This window comes from Lingula anatina, chromosome 5 (genome assembly GCF_051362555.1).
Source record: "Lingula anatina isolate TDL-2025a chromosome 5, LinAna3.0, whole genome shotgun sequence".
NCBI classification, from domain to species: Eukaryota; Metazoa; Brachiopoda; class Lingulata; order Lingulida; family Lingulidae; genus Lingula; species Lingula anatina.
Genome location: NC_141771.1, coordinates 10,345,985 through 10,364,988, shown reverse-complemented (window position 1 = coordinate 10,364,988; position 19,004 = coordinate 10,345,985). Strand labels below are relative to the sequence as shown.

At 36.7% G+C, this 19,004-nt stretch overlaps 1 long non-coding RNA gene across 1 annotated transcript; it reads left to right on the top strand.

Annotated features, from left to right (window-relative positions):
* Positions 1 to 214: 214 nt before the first annotated feature.
* Positions 215 to 8,136, top strand: LOC106175616 (uncharacterized). Its single transcript, XR_001239689.2, has 3 exons — positions 215 to 366; positions 7,194 to 7,280; positions 7,524 to 8,136. It is a non-coding gene; the product is annotated as an uncharacterized LOC106175616 (long non-coding RNA).
* Positions 8,137 to 19,004: the final 10,868 nt, after the last annotated feature.

The following is a 19,004-nucleotide window of genomic DNA, read 5'->3' as shown; positions in this document are numbered from 1 at the left end:
CCACATGTCTCCGATACTAGACATATGGTTAACTTTAAATCATTTGCGGTTGCTTTCGCACAAAAGGAAATCAACTGAAGCCCCCATATTCCAGATCAGACTACATGGTATACAGAAAAAGACGCGTGCATATATTTCAAGGACACTAAATGAATATGGATTTCTTTAAATTTCAGTTTATGATTCTGCAATGTGTCTGAGATGAAGGTCACCACATCATAGCTCCAGTAAATAGTTATCTAAAGAAGCTTGTCTTAAACGTATGACACCAGACGTTGTTTTCCAGAACAATAGGCTGCAAGAACTAGACATTGTTAACAACGGGAAGCCGAGGATCTAGCCACTGCTTTAAGAAAGAGACTTGAGGTAAGGTTACGAAGAGCTCCATGTGGATATTTTGCTCTTAAGTCCTTATTTACCTTTAAGGATACCAAGCCTTGTAAAAATAACAAAAAAAAAAAAAAATAAGACAGGCCTCCTTGCGTCACAGTGGACATCACAAAATATCTCAAACCAGAACTTATGGCGATGAAGCCGATCTATTTATAGTTACAGTAGAGATCAAAGTAAAAGTTCTGAAAAGTCCTAATTATCTTTACTTACCTACACTTGATTACCTTTTAATATCTATGTTATTAGGAATTGTTGAAATCTAGTTCTGTTTGGCACTTGCTTTTCACGGCTTCTTGTGTAACAGATTATCAATAAACAAAAAGCACAATGAAACATTCGCCCAATAAATGTAAGAAAACATCATTTACGTAATTACAGGGCTACTACTTAATATGGAACATTTTTTGTGAGTAAATTTTCTACAAAAAAATTAATTTTCTCTCAACTACTTTAATGCTTAAACCGAGGTGTCATTCCATGTGTAGCCAGGTGTGTCACCTAATTATCACACAACTCTCGAAAGAATTGACGCATGCAGTTGCATGTTCTGTGGTCAGGAATGTGAGGGGTGGTCTTGTCGGCAATTTCTGCCCTTGTATAAAAGGCATGGTATTGGCCAATCGATGGAGTGTATTTAGAACAGCAACAAAGGGGTCGCTCTGAAACTTGACAGGTACCTTAGAAAAGATATGGTTCGACAGCTAATCGAAAATTTTTTTTGCAGCCAAAACACCGTGTCCGCCGACGTAGACGAGAGGCATAAAATGATGATTGTGTACTGGCTAGGGTGCATGCAGGGGATGGTAACGTCTCTGTTTGGGGAGCATTTCATGCCGGTGTCAAGCAACACAGAGTCGTACCATTCTAGGGTCCGGCGGACCCGGTGTTTTAAAACTGAGAGTGTGGCGGACTCCCTGTCTCGAAATAACGGGTCCCAGAGTCCCCCTAGACACTCTATTTCAGTACGGAAAGTCTTAGAACCCTACGTTTTAGTACTGACACTCCGCATTGAAGAGCAAAATTAAAATATTAGGCCCTATTCTTATAACATGCAATTTGAATATGGTTTTGAACATGATGAAGAGTGATATGGAGTGAAGAACTATAAAGATGAACGGTTAAATAAGCATGATTACCCTATGTAAAATTTTAAAACGTACTATAAATTAGTAACGTTGGCATTTCAGAAACTTTAATTTGCAGTATTAGCCTAGATGTGTATGATGCAATTTAAATCACAAAAAAATATTTTATTGAATTCTTCATATTTATAGCAAACCCAACAATTAAATATAAAACACTTGCTGTTGTTTTTTCACATTATTATTTTTTTTCCATAAAGTGAATGAAATGTTGGGATCATTAAAAAAGGTAATACATTTGCATTCTTGTGCCCCTTGGGATTTTGACTCCCCCTAGTTACGAATGAAAATTATATTTTTCCTGATTTTTTCCACCCAATATTTTAACATCGAACGTTCAAATATTTCCAATATATTATTCATAAAGTATACCAAAAGAAAAGATGTTGAAATTATGACCAAATATAAAATGAGTAGATTTTTCATAGGGGAGTAACTGGATGGTAAAATACATATTTTTAATTTTGTTTTCATGAAAATGTTCGCCTGCAAACTAACAAAAAATGCCAATTTATGCATACTACAAGATATACTTATACTCAAATAAAATAAGAATTATTGAGTTTAGTGGGGGGTCATAAATTATCATGGTGAGTCTGATTTTCATTATTTGGAGTCATTTTTTAGGGGAGTCAGATCTTTCATGGTACACCTGCCATGCTGTAAATAAAGCTGTATTGCTTGAAAATCCATGTTGACAGTGTAAGACATCGCAAACAGCTAGCCATTGAGAACCATGAAATACATCCCTTTAGGGTTGATTCCATTTGAATATAGGTTTTATGACGTGTAAAACAAAAAGAAATGAGTATATGTTCAATGACACTTTATACACATGTATATTTAATTATTAATGAATGCCGTCCGTTTCGAGAAAACATATTTTGCACAGCTTAGCAATGATGCATTGTATAACGATAGCTGTCACACATTTGAGTCGTAGTCATTGTATAGTTTAAAGAAAAGCCTCGTTCACAACCGGACGCACGAATTTCAGGATCGTACGTCTTCTGCGATTTTTGGGTGTTGCGAAAGCCGTGAAGGTCGAAGAGGTAGAGGAAAGTATGCCTTGCGAGTCGCAAGGGCCACATGAGATGTACTTTCAGGCAACACACGTTTGCGGTGACGTACTCACGGCGTACGTCACTTTTGCTTCCTGTTCTCCTCTTCTTTCTTCTTCCTTCTCCCTTTTTTCTTCTACAGTGGTAGTAACAATTATGTTTCCGTTGTACACCGGTTTAACAACGTTTGAAATGTTTTAATCCCTGTCCTGTGAAAAGAAGGGGGCGGGCAAACAATGGAGAGCCGTATTAATCCCTTCAAAATTCAAACGCACAAACACAACAGCTTAGGTGGAATAACACATTACTTCAGACGAGTGAACCCCATGACGCCGGTTTCTGTGCTCCAGCGCGAGCGCGACAATCAACTGTACCTAGGAGTAATTAACAGCAGGATACATCAGCCAGAAAGCCACTATTTTTTGTTGGGGCGGTAGGATTATAGCTTTAAGCGGATAGAACCCATGCTACCGCGTGACAATAAACCGTCTCCCGTAGCAAACTGTCTTTTGTTCACTAGCTTGACACACGCAGCTGATCATATTTTAAGTGTTGCTAGCAAACTGCTAGTTTAATTTGGTATCAGTTATCTAATTCAATATGAAGTGTTCCGTAGTCAAAAACTGAATTTGATTAACATGCATAAGCATCAGCATTGTGCATCAGCATGATCAACAATTTACCCTGTCTCAAAATTCTTATCACAGATAGTATTTATAAATTATGGATGAATATGGCCAAAATTTTGAAGATTAAAGATGCTCCGAATATAAATTTCCATCCTCGCGACCTGTGTAAAAATAAAGACTAAAAGTAACAAAGAAAGTTATTTACAGAACAAGCTGAAGTGTAGCCTCAATTACTAAAAAGATTTTCATTATGTGCACATTTTTAATTTTCTTATTTTTTCATGAAAATTTTCACCTGCAAACTACAAAAAAGTGCCAATGTATCCTCCATTTTACGTACTACAAGATCACAGTCATATTATACTCAAAATAAAATAATATTTATGAAGTTTTGTGGAGGGGGAGTCAAATTTTCATGGGGGGGGGGTCAGATTTTCATTATGAAAATCTGACTGGGGGAGTTAAATTTTCATGGGAGTCAGATTTTCATGTTACACCGGGTCTTAAGTGACTAACGTCATTAACAGCGTCAGTATTTGGAGTGGATACCACATTGGTGCCAAAACACCAATGGTAGTCACAGACGAAAACCTGAACCAGATCAAATAAAGGAATAACCTGGGAACCAATTGACTATTGCTTTTCTTCGCTTATAAAATATGTAATCTTGTTCAATGGGTCGGATCACTTCACGGGCTGAGATTATCAATTATCTCTTGGACATTTGTGCTAGAACGAAATTTGTTCCACCATGGACAGCTTGTGCATGATGGTGCTTAACAATGAGTTTTGTTGTCCACTGATTCCGTGGAAGAATTACTGGGTGTCGCATAACCCAAGGTACACTACTTGACCACCTCAAACGTCCGTTTGATCGAACTAGCCCATCTTCATCAAAGAATGGGAGCAAAGAAAGTATCTTTGAATTGCTCTTAATCTCTCTGTTTTGCTTCAATGCCACGATCTCATCCCGGGATTCTTCTTTCTGGGCGATTCTGATGTGAAATGTCTCTGCTGTGGTTAATTCATCAGGTTCCAATGCATTTCTATGCTGAAGCGTCTTTGGTAGTCGACAATTTTCAGCAAATCTCAAGACCCAAGGCGTTACTCGGACTAGTCTGGCCCATCTAGAGAAACATTTTGATGACAGTCTGTCACCTTCGGCCTTGATTGAAGAGTGCCATTCTTAACGCTTCCTTCTCGTCTGGTTTCACGTGTGGTGCTGATATACCAACCTCTTCAGTGTCACAATAGCATCGAAGGAGATGATCTTAACCTTCTTGTTCTTGTACTTGGTTGGTTTACATATAAGGTAAACCAGTGTTTAGTCTGCTAGTGTTCTTCTGTGCGGCTGCAATACAGGTCCACCCTAGTGGAGTTTTGAGGGCAATTGGCTCCCCTGGCTTAACTCTGACGTCTTCTTCTGAAAACATTAGGTCAACTTGGTCTAATTCTATCAGTAGATACACTTTTGGCCGTTCTGCAAATGAGGCCACTGTCTTTGTATTGGTTCCAATTCACTGTCACTTGGTCTACTGTACATGCTGCTGCTGGCCGTTCTATCCTTCCATCAATGGAACAAATCGTGAATTCCACGTCTTCAGCTTGTTTTCTCTCCTATTGGGAGTGGTAACACTAACTTCCTCATACTCTCCTGACGACTTCAATTCGGCAGCTGTCGGAAGCTATTACACGCCCATAGGCCATGTACACCGCCACAGTGCACACAATTCAACACCTTTTTTTCCTCTTTTGGGGGTCGATTCTCTTTCAGACAGTAAGAGAGTTGTCCCTCTCTTCTCTTTGTCGGTACTTTTCTGCTCAAGTGTTGAGAGGCCTTTGATTGTCTCAGATGCGGTCATTTGGAACTCTGCTTCCTGATTTATAAATTCTTATAAATTCAGCATACTCTCTTCGCATCGTTTTTCATACACCCATCGGTAGTACTTGGTCAGTAATGCTTCATCAGCTTGCGTTGGATATTGATGTAGGGGAAGCCCGCTCCTAGCTCACTCTTCTGTTCAGCTTCCATTCTGTTCACTGCTATTGAGTCCACCAGCTCAGCTAACATTTCTATGTCTCTAGGGTGGTTGTCTCTGACTTGTCTGAATCTGTCCAATTCTTCCAATCTCAAGTTGATTTGTCTTCGTTTTCCACCATACTTTCTTTCTAATCTGTCCATTGCTACGTTATAGGATGTAGCTGAATAACCAAGATTCTTGACAACTTTCAACGCTTCACCTTGAAGGCTGTTGTGTAATCGTAGGAGTTTGTACTGTGGAATGCAGGTAGTGTATTCCACATGTGACAGGAATGCTGCTTTCCAGCCTTCGTATGTTTTCTTATCACCATTAAACTTTGGAATATGTACCTTTTCTAGAAGTCTGACGAGTCAATACTGACCGACTCTACTGTGCTCGAGTCCTGGATATGTCTGGGTAGGAAAATCGGGCTGTAGTTCTCAGTTCACTTCTGACTGGTCTCACTGAAGACATGTCCTGTCTGAATGGCCTAGATGACACAGGCTGATACTGCTTTTGTGGTACCTTTTTCTTCTGTTCCATCTCTTATTCAATTTCTGCGCCTGCTACATGCATAACATGCACTGGCTGTGCTTGGGCTTGGGCTCCCTTTGGCTCTACACTTGGCAAAGGGTTGATGACTTAATCAATCTGAGTTTTTTCTTTTATCTGACTCTGACGTTTTTCTGTTCTGGTGGGCATAGGGTCAACAGGGTTAATCTCATGCTCCACTCCCTCTATTTTCTGTTTAATTGTATGGGTATTGTTCTGGGTGGTAAAGGGTTAATAGGGCTTATTTCATGCTCTATGTCTTCTATCCCCTGCTTTACTGCAGGAAAGTTTCTTCTAATTTAACTGTCAGACGATCAATTTCTTCTTTTATAGCTGATTCTTCTTTACTAAAGTTCTTACTGACCTTAGGCGTCTGCTTATGACTAGGGGTTGATCTGGTTAACATGAGGTCATTCATGATCGTTTCCAGATCTCTGTTACGCTCCTGTGTCGCTTCTAATTCAGCAGTAGTACATGCAATTTTATCTACTTCTCCCCACCTGTCCAGCTGGTTAAGTAGTTCATCACAGCTTATTACATACTGTTCAAAAACCAATGTTAGTTCTTGAAATTTCTGCCTGATTCTAGCTTTTTCTTTCATTTTAGGCATATTTTCTATCCAGTTTTCAAACTCACTGGCTGCAGCAACAAAAGCTGTTCTGGCCAGCATCTTCTTTCGTTTTCAAACTCATGGTCAATTTAGACTGTCTGTCTGCTGTAGTGCCTTTTAAAACTTCTGTTGTTCTTTAAAACATTTCAACTTAGCTCTGCTACCAAACAATGTTCTTTAAAAAAAGTTTAACCTAGCTCTGCTACCAAACAATATTCTGGATTTATCCTCCGGTGCAATAAAAATTAAAGCACAAGTGTTCCTCCTTTGTTCTATCATAGTTCTATTTTATTCCGATATTGCATTAAAAAAGTTCCTGTAAAACAGGTGTTTCACTTTAACTGTCACTGAGTAGGAGATGACTTTCAAACATGCTTTTAGTGTGAGAGGGTAAAGTTTTTAGTGTTTTTTTCTCTAGAACAGGGTGTTCTTTTCTTTTGAGTGACATCTTATGTCAGATTTGATATTATTGACCAAAATATCTCACAATAGAAGACTGGATATTTTTATCACTCAAGGACATACATTTTGATGAATCAAGCAAAAAAAATTAATCGGTACTCAAAAATAACAATGATAAAAATATTCCATTTTAAGTAGTAACCCTAGGATAATGATATTTTTTATCTATTAAACCTCACTTTATTATCTGGGAATACGTGTTTTGCTATATTCCAAGTTATTAGGGGATCATGTACCCTGTAGCGATCAGTCTGAAAGGTGCATTTTCTGTCTTATTAACTTATCCAAAGTCTGTTTAACTTGTTTGTTTTATTTTTGAACAGCTAACCATGTATGTGTTCAATCTATTAACTGGCACTGTTTTACTCATCGCTTTTAATGGATACAGTTTCGGACGGGATGTTGTTGAGGTTAGCTTTCAATACATTATACATCATACACAATCTCATCAATCAATTAAATGTATTTAAACACGGAAAATATACTTTTAAAGTTAATTAAATCTATTTTAGGGAACATGTCCTTTGCGAAAAATATAATGTTGTCATAGTAACTATTTATAACAGTATTAAATTATTAATATTGCTAACATCCTTTAGAAACAGTTAATCCATCGACTTGCAATTTTCCATCAATTTTCAATATATCCACAGGTTCCTCAAGACGAGCAAATATCTGATCTTTGGATTCAGAAATTCACGTTGTGGTTCAGAGTTATAGACATCAACAATGACGGTTTCGTCTACAAAGAGGAATACGTGGACGAAGTGACAAAACGAGCTCAACAGGTTTTCTCCCCATGGAGGGCCAATGCTGTGTTCGGACTAATGGCAAAAGATTGGCAGTTTTCGTTGCACGGCAAAACGTCCAACACAAAACAAGTAATTAACCTCGATAGGTTTCTTAAGTTGTATGAAATTAACCTCCTAACCGCATCAGTGAATGAGCTTCAGATATATTGGTGTTCGGATTTGTTCCATATTTTAGATGTAGACTGCGATGAAAAAATGTCTCTTGACGAGTATTCCAAGCTTTTACATATAACACGCAATATATTGCCTCCTGAAGAACTGTTCAATTACATTGACCGCAACCAAAATCACATCATAAGTTTGGAAGAGTTCTTATTTGGCTGTAACGATTATTATTTTGAAATGAAAGACAACACGACAGTCCTGTTTTATGGTTTTCCTGGAAATTAACTAAATATAAAACCCAATGAGGGTCGAAATTATCACATTCATGGATACCATTATTCGGAATGCTATGAAATAAAGTGGGGAAATTTTTGAAGTTGATTATACATGCGATATTTTCATATATATATTTATTTTGATTCAGAAGAAAGTATAGTACTTTTTGTCTCTTTTATAATAGCAATTACATCCCAAAAGTCCGGGTCTAAACAAAACGCAAATCAAATCACTACAAATAAGAAACAAAAATATATTTTTCACCAAATATGTCATTCCAGGTACTTTAAAATGTATATGTGGGTACGTTCGTGTGTTCATGGGAAAGTTTATATGTATGAATCAACTGGTCAACGTTATTCGACAAGGGAATATAAATGTACATTTGAATTAAACGGTGGTTGAGCTCCCATTTAAACCCCTTCTAGTAGTGCCTTATACGACTCCTATAAATTCAACATGTCAAGGGATAAGCTAAATAAATCACTTCACCAACCATAACAGAGATTTAACCTGTTCCTTTCTTTAAAATGTTGACCGGTGATTTGACCAAATTTTCTGACCTCCTTATCTGTCCCATTTATATAGAGCACAGAAAACAAGCAGAGAAAGCCATTTAAATATCATTTTCCGATGTTATGAAAAAATGGTTATTTTTATAAGTGATACTTTTTAAACTATATATGCATGGTGGTATTTAGACGCCTTTTGAGGAAAAACTTTGACTTTAATTGCATCTCTAATCTCTTATCCGTCAATTTGCCTTTAGTAACTAATCATTACTAATCCAAATAACATCCACAGAAACCACTGAATATGCTGCTGAACAAACTGCCATCGGGAGAATTTTTCAGTGCATTTGACTGCGGTGAAAATAACCTTATCAGTTTGGAAGAGTTTTCATATGGTTGTCAGCATTTTTATTTGGAAATGAAAGCCAACAATTTCTATGGGTATCTTGGAAATTAAATAAATGTGCACCCTTTTTACCACAGGAATATCATATACAATTATGCACATTTTCGCCAGATGTTGGGAATCTTTTTTCTTCTAAAATCTTTGAGCCTATCCATTTTTGGAGGTAGTCATAGAATGAATTTTTTTGCCCTTTTTCAAGATGTAGGTCTGTTTGCAGAATTCGTCTCTTGAAAACAGATTCACAAATTGGTGTCAGCCTTTTCGTTTTCTGCGCCTGTCCATGTATTCTGTGGCTGCAAGTGTCCTGTCTGGACAAGAATAGGCTGCTTTCGCACAAAAGGAAATCAACTGAAGCCCCCATATTCCAAATCGGACTACATTGTATACTAAGAAAGACGCGTGCTATCCTTCCCATGCCACTAAAAGAATATGAATGCCTTAACATTTCAGTTTATGACTCTGAAACTTAGGGCAATTTGTCTGACATGAAGGTTACCTTCATCACATCATAACTCCAGTAAATAAAGATTTAAAAAGCGTGTCTAAAACGTAAGACGCCAGACGTTGCTTTCGAGAATTAGAGGCTGCAAGTACTAGACATGGATAGTAGAGGGAAGCTGAGAATCGAGGCACCGATTTAAAAAGAGACTTCAGGTAAGGTAACAAAAAGCTCTTTATGAATATTATGCTCTAAAGTCGTCAATACCTTTAAAGATAAACCCTTTAAAAATAACAATTAAAAATAAGACAGGCCTTCTTGTGTCACAGTGGACATCACAAAATATCTCAAGCCAGAACTTATGGCAATGAAGCTGATCTATTTATAATTAGAGATCAAAGTAAAAATTCTGAAAGGTTTTGATTATCTATACTTACCTACACTTAATTACCTTCATATATCTATGTAGCTAAGGATTGTTGAAATTTAAATCTGCTTGGCATTCCTTTCATCGCTTCTTGTGTAACATGTTTTTTCATTAATAATGAAAATAAAGCACCTGTTTGCCCAATAAATGTTAGAAAATGTCATTTCATTTACTCTATTATGTGAAACAGGTAATGGTATTTATGATAATTTTTTTATTAATCTCACTCTCTTATCAGGGAATTTCGATTAATCTCTCTCTCATCACTGAATGTAGCGATCAGTCATAAAGGTTATATTTTGGATTGCATTATCGTAGTTTATTTACATATCCAATGGCCATTTAACCAGTTTATTTTATTTTCGAACAGCTAACCATGTATGTGTTCAATCTATTAACTGGCACAGCGTTACTCACCGCCTTAAATAGATACAGGTTCGGACGGGATAATATTGAGGTTAGTTTTTAACAAGAGATACATTATGCGCAATCTGATTATTCACTTAAATGAATTAAATCTCGGAAAATGTTATACTTATAAAGGTAACAAAATATCATATAGCGAACACTTGCTTTGTGGAAATATAATGATGCCATAATAACTTTTTCAAAGCAGTATTAACATTATCTGATGTTAATATACTTTAGAAACAGTTAATTCACCGACAAGCAAATTTCCAACAATTTTCAATTTAATCAGAGGTTTCTAGAGAAGTGCATATATCTGATCTTTGGATACAGAAAGCCACAATGTGGTTTAGAATCATGGACACCAATAACGACGGTTTGGTCTACAAAGAGGAATACGTGGACGAAGTGGCGAAACGAGCTCAACAGGTTGTCTCCCCATGGAGGGCCAATGCTGTATACGGACTAATGATGAAAGATTGGCAGTTTTCGGTGCAAAAAACGGCCAACACAGAACAAGCGATTAACCTCGATATGTTGGTTAAGTTATTTTAAATGAACCTCCTAAATGCATCAGTGAATGAGTATCAGCTACATTGGTGTTCAGACTGGTTCCATGTTTTAGATGTAGACTGCGATGAAGAATTGTCTTTTAACGAGTATTCCAACTTTTTACATATAACACGCAACGTATTGCCTCCTGAAGAGCTGTTCAATGCCATTGACCGCAACCAAAATCACATCATTAGTTTGGATGAGTCCTTATTTGTCTGTAGCGATTTTAATTTCGAAATGAAAGACAGCAAAACACCCCTGTTTCTTGGTGCTCCTGGAAATTAACTAAATATAATACCCTATTAGGGTCAGAATTACCACATAAATGGATACCAATATTCGGAATGGTCAAGAATAAAGTTGGGGACTTTCTGAAGTTGCTTGTGCAAACGATATTTCATAGATATTTTCAATTTGATTTTGGAAAAAATATTGTACTTTTCGTCTTTTTATGATAGCGATTATGTCCCAAAATGTCCGGGTCTGAACAAAACACCGAAGCAAACCACTGCACATAAGAACTGAAACATATTTTTCACCAATTATGTCACCCCATGTGTTTAGCGATAACTTTTCCCTTTTGGTCCCTTTTTTGAAAACGCATAAAATGTATACCCAGCAACGGTACAAAGAGAATACTAGACACTTCGTTTTAGTTGTATCAATTGTGTGACTTCTGCACAAAAGGAAATCAACTGAAGCCCCCATATTCCATATCAAACAACATGATATACAGACAAAGACGCGTGCATACATTTCAATGACACTAAATGAATACGAATTTCTTTACATTTCAATTTATGATTCTGAAATTTGTTCGAGATGAAGGTTACCTTCATTACATCATAGCTCCAGATTCTTTTGTCTATAGCTATTTATAATAGTTTGATCTTACCATCCAATATTTCATCTGCTTGCAGTCAGATTTCATCAGGGAATGAGGTTGTGACAGGTATGACAACCTGTCACCCCCTCTGGTGTGCTATTTGGTCAGATCCCCCCCCCTTTCCTGCCCCTCCCTTAGGAGTGGTAGGTAGAGGTTGGGTAGCTCAGTCCCATCATTCCGATTCAACTTGGCCCCATGTAAGCGGATGTTAATCGCTTCAAGAACTTTCCGGTGTGGATCTCGTGGCTCTCTTTCCAAGATTTTTATGTCTTCTATGGTTGTTGATGTTATACAATGCCCTGTCTGTTCCTGGTGTTGGCTGAGGGCAGATTTTTTATCATGTTTTTTGATCGATTTTTGATGTTCAGCGATTCTTTCTGTTAAGGAACGTCCTGTCTCTCCGATGTATATCTCTCCACACACCTGACACTCACACTGGTATACAACTCCACACTGTTCTCCTGGGTCTAATTTGTCCTTTGGGGATACTAGGATGCCTCTTAATGTCTGTCCTGCCTTATGGTGTAATACTACATTCCTTTTTCTGAATGCTCTTTTTAGTTTTTCACTAACCCCTTTCATGTAAGGCAGTACCGCATATCCTTTGGGTTTTTCTTTTTCGGTCCTGTTCACTAGCCTTTGTTGTTTTTCTCTTCCTTTCTTTTCCCCTTCTTTTATAGCCCATTCCGGGTAACCACAGTTTCTAAAAGCCACTCTGATTTTATCCTTCTCTATCTCTACCTTGGGTTTCTCTTTTATCAGTGTGTCTGCCCTATGCATCAGCGTCTTAATGATTCCTATCTTCTGTTGGACAGGGTGGTGGGATGTCCACTGAAGGTAGTGGTCTGTATGCGTAGGTTTTCTGTAAATGTCTGTTGTGACGTTACCATTCTTCCTAGTAAGTTGTAAGTCCAGGTTGTCATACCTGTCACAACCTCATTCCCTGACGAAACCTGACTGCAAGCAGATGAAATATTGGATGGTAAGATCAAACTATTATAAATAGCTATAGACAAAAGAATCTTCACAATTTTATTACAATAACATAGCTAATGAAACTGTTCTACATCATAGCTCCAGTAAACAATTATCTAACTGTGCGTGTCTTAAACGTATGAAGCCAGGCGTTGTTTTCAAAAATAAGAGGCTGCAAGTACTAGGCATAAATAACAGAGGAAAGCCGAGAATCGAGTCCCCACTTTAAGAAAGAGACTTCAGGTAAGGTTATGAAGAGCTTCATATGGATATTTTACTCTAAAGTCGTTATTTAGCTTTTTAAAGCTTTAAAAAGCCAAAGCCTTGTAGAATAACAAAAATATTTAAGACATGCCTCCATGCGACAAAGTGAACATCACAAAATAACTCAAGCCAGAACTTAGGCAATGAAAGTGACATATTAATTATAAGAGATTTAAGTTAAATTCTGAAGAATCTTAATTATCTTTACTTAGCTACACTTAACCACCTTTATATATCTATGTAGCTAAGAATTGTTGAAATTTAAAACAGTATTTAACATTATTAGATGTATTGCTAAAATACTTTTAATAGCGTTTTATTTAAATACATTTTAGAAACTAACTGGTATTTCTCGATGCTAGGTTGATTTTAATTTTTTTCCTTATTTTCAAACAGTTAATCATGTCTGTGATTAATCAACTTGCTGCCATTGCAGTTTTCGTTGCCTTTTGTGGCTACACAGTCGGGCAGAATACTGCTCAGGTAAGTTATCAACTACAAATGTATATCTTTATGTTTTATATTACTAATACTTTTTCAAAAAGTTGCAATAGTATACAAATAGTTTGCAAAAAAAATTTAGCCTGTACTTTCAAGATAACCTCTTTTGAAACTGAAATTTGCATGTATGCAATCAGAAGACATTGATTTCACAAATGCCTAATTGATCCAATTTTTTCAATAAATGCATAGGTGCCTGAAGAAAACCAAGTATCTGATCTTTTGATTAAGAAATTCACTGAATATTTTAGAGTAATAGATGTCAACAACGACGGTTTGGTCTACAAAGAAGAATTCATGGACGAAGTGGCATTTAGGGCTCAGCGGGTTCTCTCGTCATGGAGGGCCAAGGCTGTGTATGGATTAATGAAAACAGGTTGGTGGTTAACTTTGAACTGCGTTACATCCGACGTGGACCAACCCTTGAACCTTGATAGGTGGCTCAGGTTACTGGAATTGGACATCCTAAATGTGACTTTGAATGGTCTTGAGTCGTATTGGTGTTTAAACTGGTTCCATATTCTAGTTGAAGACTGCGATGAGGCGATGTCTGTTAGCGAGTATTCCAATTTGCTAGAGATAACACGTAACGTCTTGCCTCCTGGAGAACTTTTCAATATCATTGACCACAGCCGCAATGACATAATCAGCATGGAAGAGTTTTTATATGGTTGTGAGCATTTTTATTTTGACATGAATGAAAAGAATGCAGCCCTTTTCTTTTCTATGTTCTCCTGAAAAATAAATAGAAGAAAAAGACATGATGTGTCAGGATAGCTGTAGAAACATCTTACAGAAATATTCAGGATAGACAGAAATATAATTTGAAAAAAAAAAAAAACAAAGCCAACGGTTGCAATAACAGTTACATTAAATTTTCATGTATCTCCATTTCCTCTTATAAAACCCATAACAATTTTAATGTATTTAAAATTGGGTATTTTCTTATGATTTAAATAATGTTTTTACTGAAACTCCGGGGTTATGCAATACGCGAAGGCATGAAGATATTGAAACTTATTTTATCATATTTTTGTTTTACCTATTGGCTTCAGGCTTCAAGGGGGGTTGTGGTCAGGATCACCAAATAAAAGACTTCAAATTGGGATTTCCCCGCATATATGTTTTTTTTCTTTGTCTGATGTAGCTCTATTCTAACCATTTTCTTTCTATACTTTTCCAGAGGTAACTTCGTGAATAAGCTAGCATTTGGATATGTCCTTTGGCTAAAGGAGACCAGCGTCTAATGCTGTGTTCCACATATTCATTCATGTTTATTTATTTATTTATTTATTTATTTATTTATTATTGTGACAGGCGTATACATTACTTGATAAAAACACTGAGCAATCCACGAAGCAATAGCAAATCAATCGGTGGTATTTTCTAGGCTAATGTTCCGTGCCTTTTCTCTGTTACATCAGTAGCAGGCCTCCGTCATAAACTAACCCAGTACGGGGGCACACTGTAGTTGCTGGAGCCCCAACATTCACTGATTCAAACCAAAGTAACCAAACCCCGTAATACACGACAATACAGCGAAGTAATAGAGTTTTAATTCCCTCATCTGATTGGTATCCACTTATCAGTTTAATGAAAAGGAATATATGATTTGATTTTAAAAAACTCATTTAGATTTATGTGTTTAAAAATAAGTCTATAAATGTTATTGTGTTGAAGGTATATAGTGTTTACATTTCATTCTTTAAAATGTAGACAAACATCATATATAGCATGTCACAATAGGATTAGGACAGTCAGCTACTGCCAGAGAGACACTGGGTTCAATATACAATTAATTTTGTTTTTCGGTACTTTTGGTAAATGATCAAATATGGACATTAATTACCTAACAGATATGTTTCATGGGATAATAATAATAATAATAATAATAATAATAATAATAATAATAATGAACAGAAAAAAAAAAACTGAATTTAGCTTCATTTTATATGGAAGCTTATCTCTCGCAGGTATTAACTGAACCCCACCTTCTATGGCTAATGGCGTGTCACGATTTGGCCCTTTTTTTGCCCTAAGCCACCGGACTACATATGCTGCTTAACGAACTGCGGCCGGAGAAACTTTTTAGTACAATTGACTGCGGCAGAAATGGCTTAATCAGTTTTGGAAGAATTCTCATACTGTTGTCATATTTTATTTCGACTGACCCTTTTCCATGGGTCACTTGGATATAAAATAAAGGTGGGCCCTATTTACCACAGATATATAATAAACCTATATGTATTTTTCACCATATGCTGGGAATCTTTTTTCTTCTATTTCTTCAAATGATTTTTTTCTCCTTTTCCTAGATGCACTTCTTTTATGGGGAGCGTCATGCTTAAATTAATCAATTAAGAAACTTGTATTCAGACTGTCACGAATAAAGTGTTAAGCGATAACTTTTCTTTTTTGGCCCAGGGTGCAATTTGTTGAACACGCATAAAACGTATCTGTGGTAACGGTGCAGAGAGAAAAACTTACCCACATGCCTTCGATACTACACACATAATTTACATTACATCAATTGCGGTGGCTTTCGCACAAAAGGAAATCAACGGAAGCCCCCATATTCCAGATCAGACTACATGGTATACAGACAAAGACGCGTGCATACATTTCAATGACACTAAATGAATATTAATTTCTTTACATTTCAATTTATGATTCTGAAATTTGTCTGAGATGAAGGTCACCTTCAAACCTCATAGCTCCAGTAAAAAATTATCTAAATAAACGTGTCTTAAACGTGTGACGCCAGACGTTGTTTTTGAGGCTGCAAGTACTAGACATTTATAACAGACAACAGCTGAGGATCGAGCCACCGCTATAAGTAAGAGACTTCAGGGAAGGTTACGAACAGCTTCTTGTGGATATTTTGCTCTAAAGTCGTTATTTAGCTTTAAAGTCAAAGCCTTGAAAAATTAACAAAAAGATTTAAGACAGACCTTTTTGTGTAATAGTGGACATCACAAAATGTCACAAGCCAGAACTTATGGCAATGAAGCCGATCTATTTATTATTAGACCAGGAAAAATTCTGAAAGGTCTCAATTATCTTTACTTACCTACACTTAATTGCCTTTATATATCTATGTAATAAGGAATTGCTGAAATTTAGATCTGCTTGGCACTTTTTTCAACGCTTCTTGGGTAAAGGGTTTAACTGTTATCATTAAAGCACAAGTTTGCCCAACGAATGTTAGAAAACGCCATTAACTTAATTATGTGAAAATGTTAATGATATTTTTGATCAAGTTTGATTAACCTCACTCTTTTATCAGAGAATACTTATCTGCTGTATTCCGATGTTACCAAGTTATTAAGATACCATACGCGCTGTAGCGATCAGTCTGAAAGATCATATTTCTGATTGCATTTTCGTTTCTAATTAATTTATCCAAAGGCTGTTTAACTTGTTTGCTTTATTTTCGAACAGCTTACTATGTATGTGTTCAATCTATTAACTGGCACTGTTTTACTCACCGCTTTTGGATACGGCTTCGGACGGGATGTTGTTGAGGTTAGTTTTCAACATGATATACATTATGCACAATCTCGTCAATCACTTAACTGTATTTAATCACGGAAAATATTATACTTATAAAGTTCATAAAATCTGTTTTAGGGAACATGTCCTTTGAGAAAATATGTTGCCATATTAACTATTTCAAAACAGTATTTAATCAGATGCATTGCTAACATTCTTTAGAAACCGTTAATTTATCGACGAGCTATTTTCCATCAATTTTCAATTAATTCGCAGGTTTCCCAGGACGTGCAAATATCTGATCTTTGGATTCAGAAATTCACGTTGTGGTTTAGAATTATGGACAACAACAATGACGGTTTGGTGTACAAAGAGGAATACGGGGACGAAGTGGCGAAACGAGCTCAACAGGTTCTCTCCCCATGGAGGGCCAATGCTGTATACGGACTAATGATGAGAGATTGGCAGTTTTCGTTGCAAAAAGCGGCCAACACAAAACAAGCAATTAACCTCGATATGTGGCTTAAGTTATTTGAAATGGACCTCCTAAATGCAACAGCGAATGAGTTTCAGTTGTATTGGTGTTTGGACTGGTTCCATATTTTAGATGTAGACTGCGATGAAGAATTGTCTGCTGACGAGTATTCCAACTTTCTACATATAACACGGAACGTATTGCCTCCTGAAGAGCTGTTCAATGCCATTGACCGCAACCAAAATCACATCATTAGTTTGGATGAGTTCTTATTTGTCTGTGGCGATTTTTATTTCGGAATGAAAGACACCAAAACAGCCCTGTTCTATGGTTCTCCTGGAAATTAACTAAATACAAAATCCTGATTGGGGGTCGTAATTATCACATACATGGATTCTAGTGTTCGGAAGTGTCAGGAAAAAAAATTGGAAATTCTTTGAAGTTGCTGATGCATAAGATATTTCCTAGATATTTTCAATTTGATTCAGAAAAAAATAATCGCTAAACTTTTCTCGACATTGGAAATTAAAAGTACTTTAGAACCGAGAGTTGGTTGAGCGTGGATTCTCATGAACTTATATAAACTACTTCTACCAGTTTCTTATACCGTTCAAGTAAAGTCGACATGCCCAGGGATAACCAATATATTCCATTGCCATGGTCATCCGTTAACTCTGCAGATAAAACACTTAAACCCCCCTCCTATCTATTATGAACATATGTCATGGTGGTTGTGATTTCACTGCTCACTTTCAAACTTGGACCCCATTTTCAGAGATTAGATCGATCTACTTTAGATCGACCTAACTCCCTGGGAGTTCACGCTAAATAGCTGTCAGCAGGGCGGACACGAAAGTTAATTACCCCCTTACAGCTTGTAGTAGGCGGGATGGACATTTAAGCCGGATTATCTGACAGTAATCTAGTGAGACTCCCCGCCGGGATAGATCGATCTAAAAGCTCTGGGAATACAGCCTTAGCTATGAGCATAAATGCTTCAAGGACACCAAAGGCACAGAAAGTGACCAATCAATTTATGAACGTGGCACAGCTGCTGTCGGTTTGAATAAAAATAGGACACAAACATATTCTAAGGTTTTGAAACATCGCTGATACAGTAATTATCGGGTTCATTCTCATTTCTACAGATGTTTGTAGATCGATCAAACTCCAAGGGGCCTCTTACTGAATGCAATCACATCAACTTGTTTGAAATAGTTATACTTCAAACATCTATAACAGCATTTATAGTTCAAACATCTCAATACATGCATTGGTTCCTCTCGGCGAATAATTATCTGATCTTTGGACTTAAGAACTAAGTGCATGGTTCTAAATAATAGATATTGACATGGTTAACAAGGAGGAGAATTTGGATGCAGTGGCAAAGGGATGAACATGCAGGTTATCTTTTCTTGGTGGGCGAAGCCAACAAATGGAATTATCAGAAAATCTTGTAAATCTCGGTCCCGCTCCAATAAACCAATATAATGTCCAAAAACTTTATTTCTCTTTTAAACTTTTACTTCTATACTTGATTTACACATTGTCGTTGATCTTCGCTATATTTTTTCTGCAGAAAATGAAATAACAAAATATTT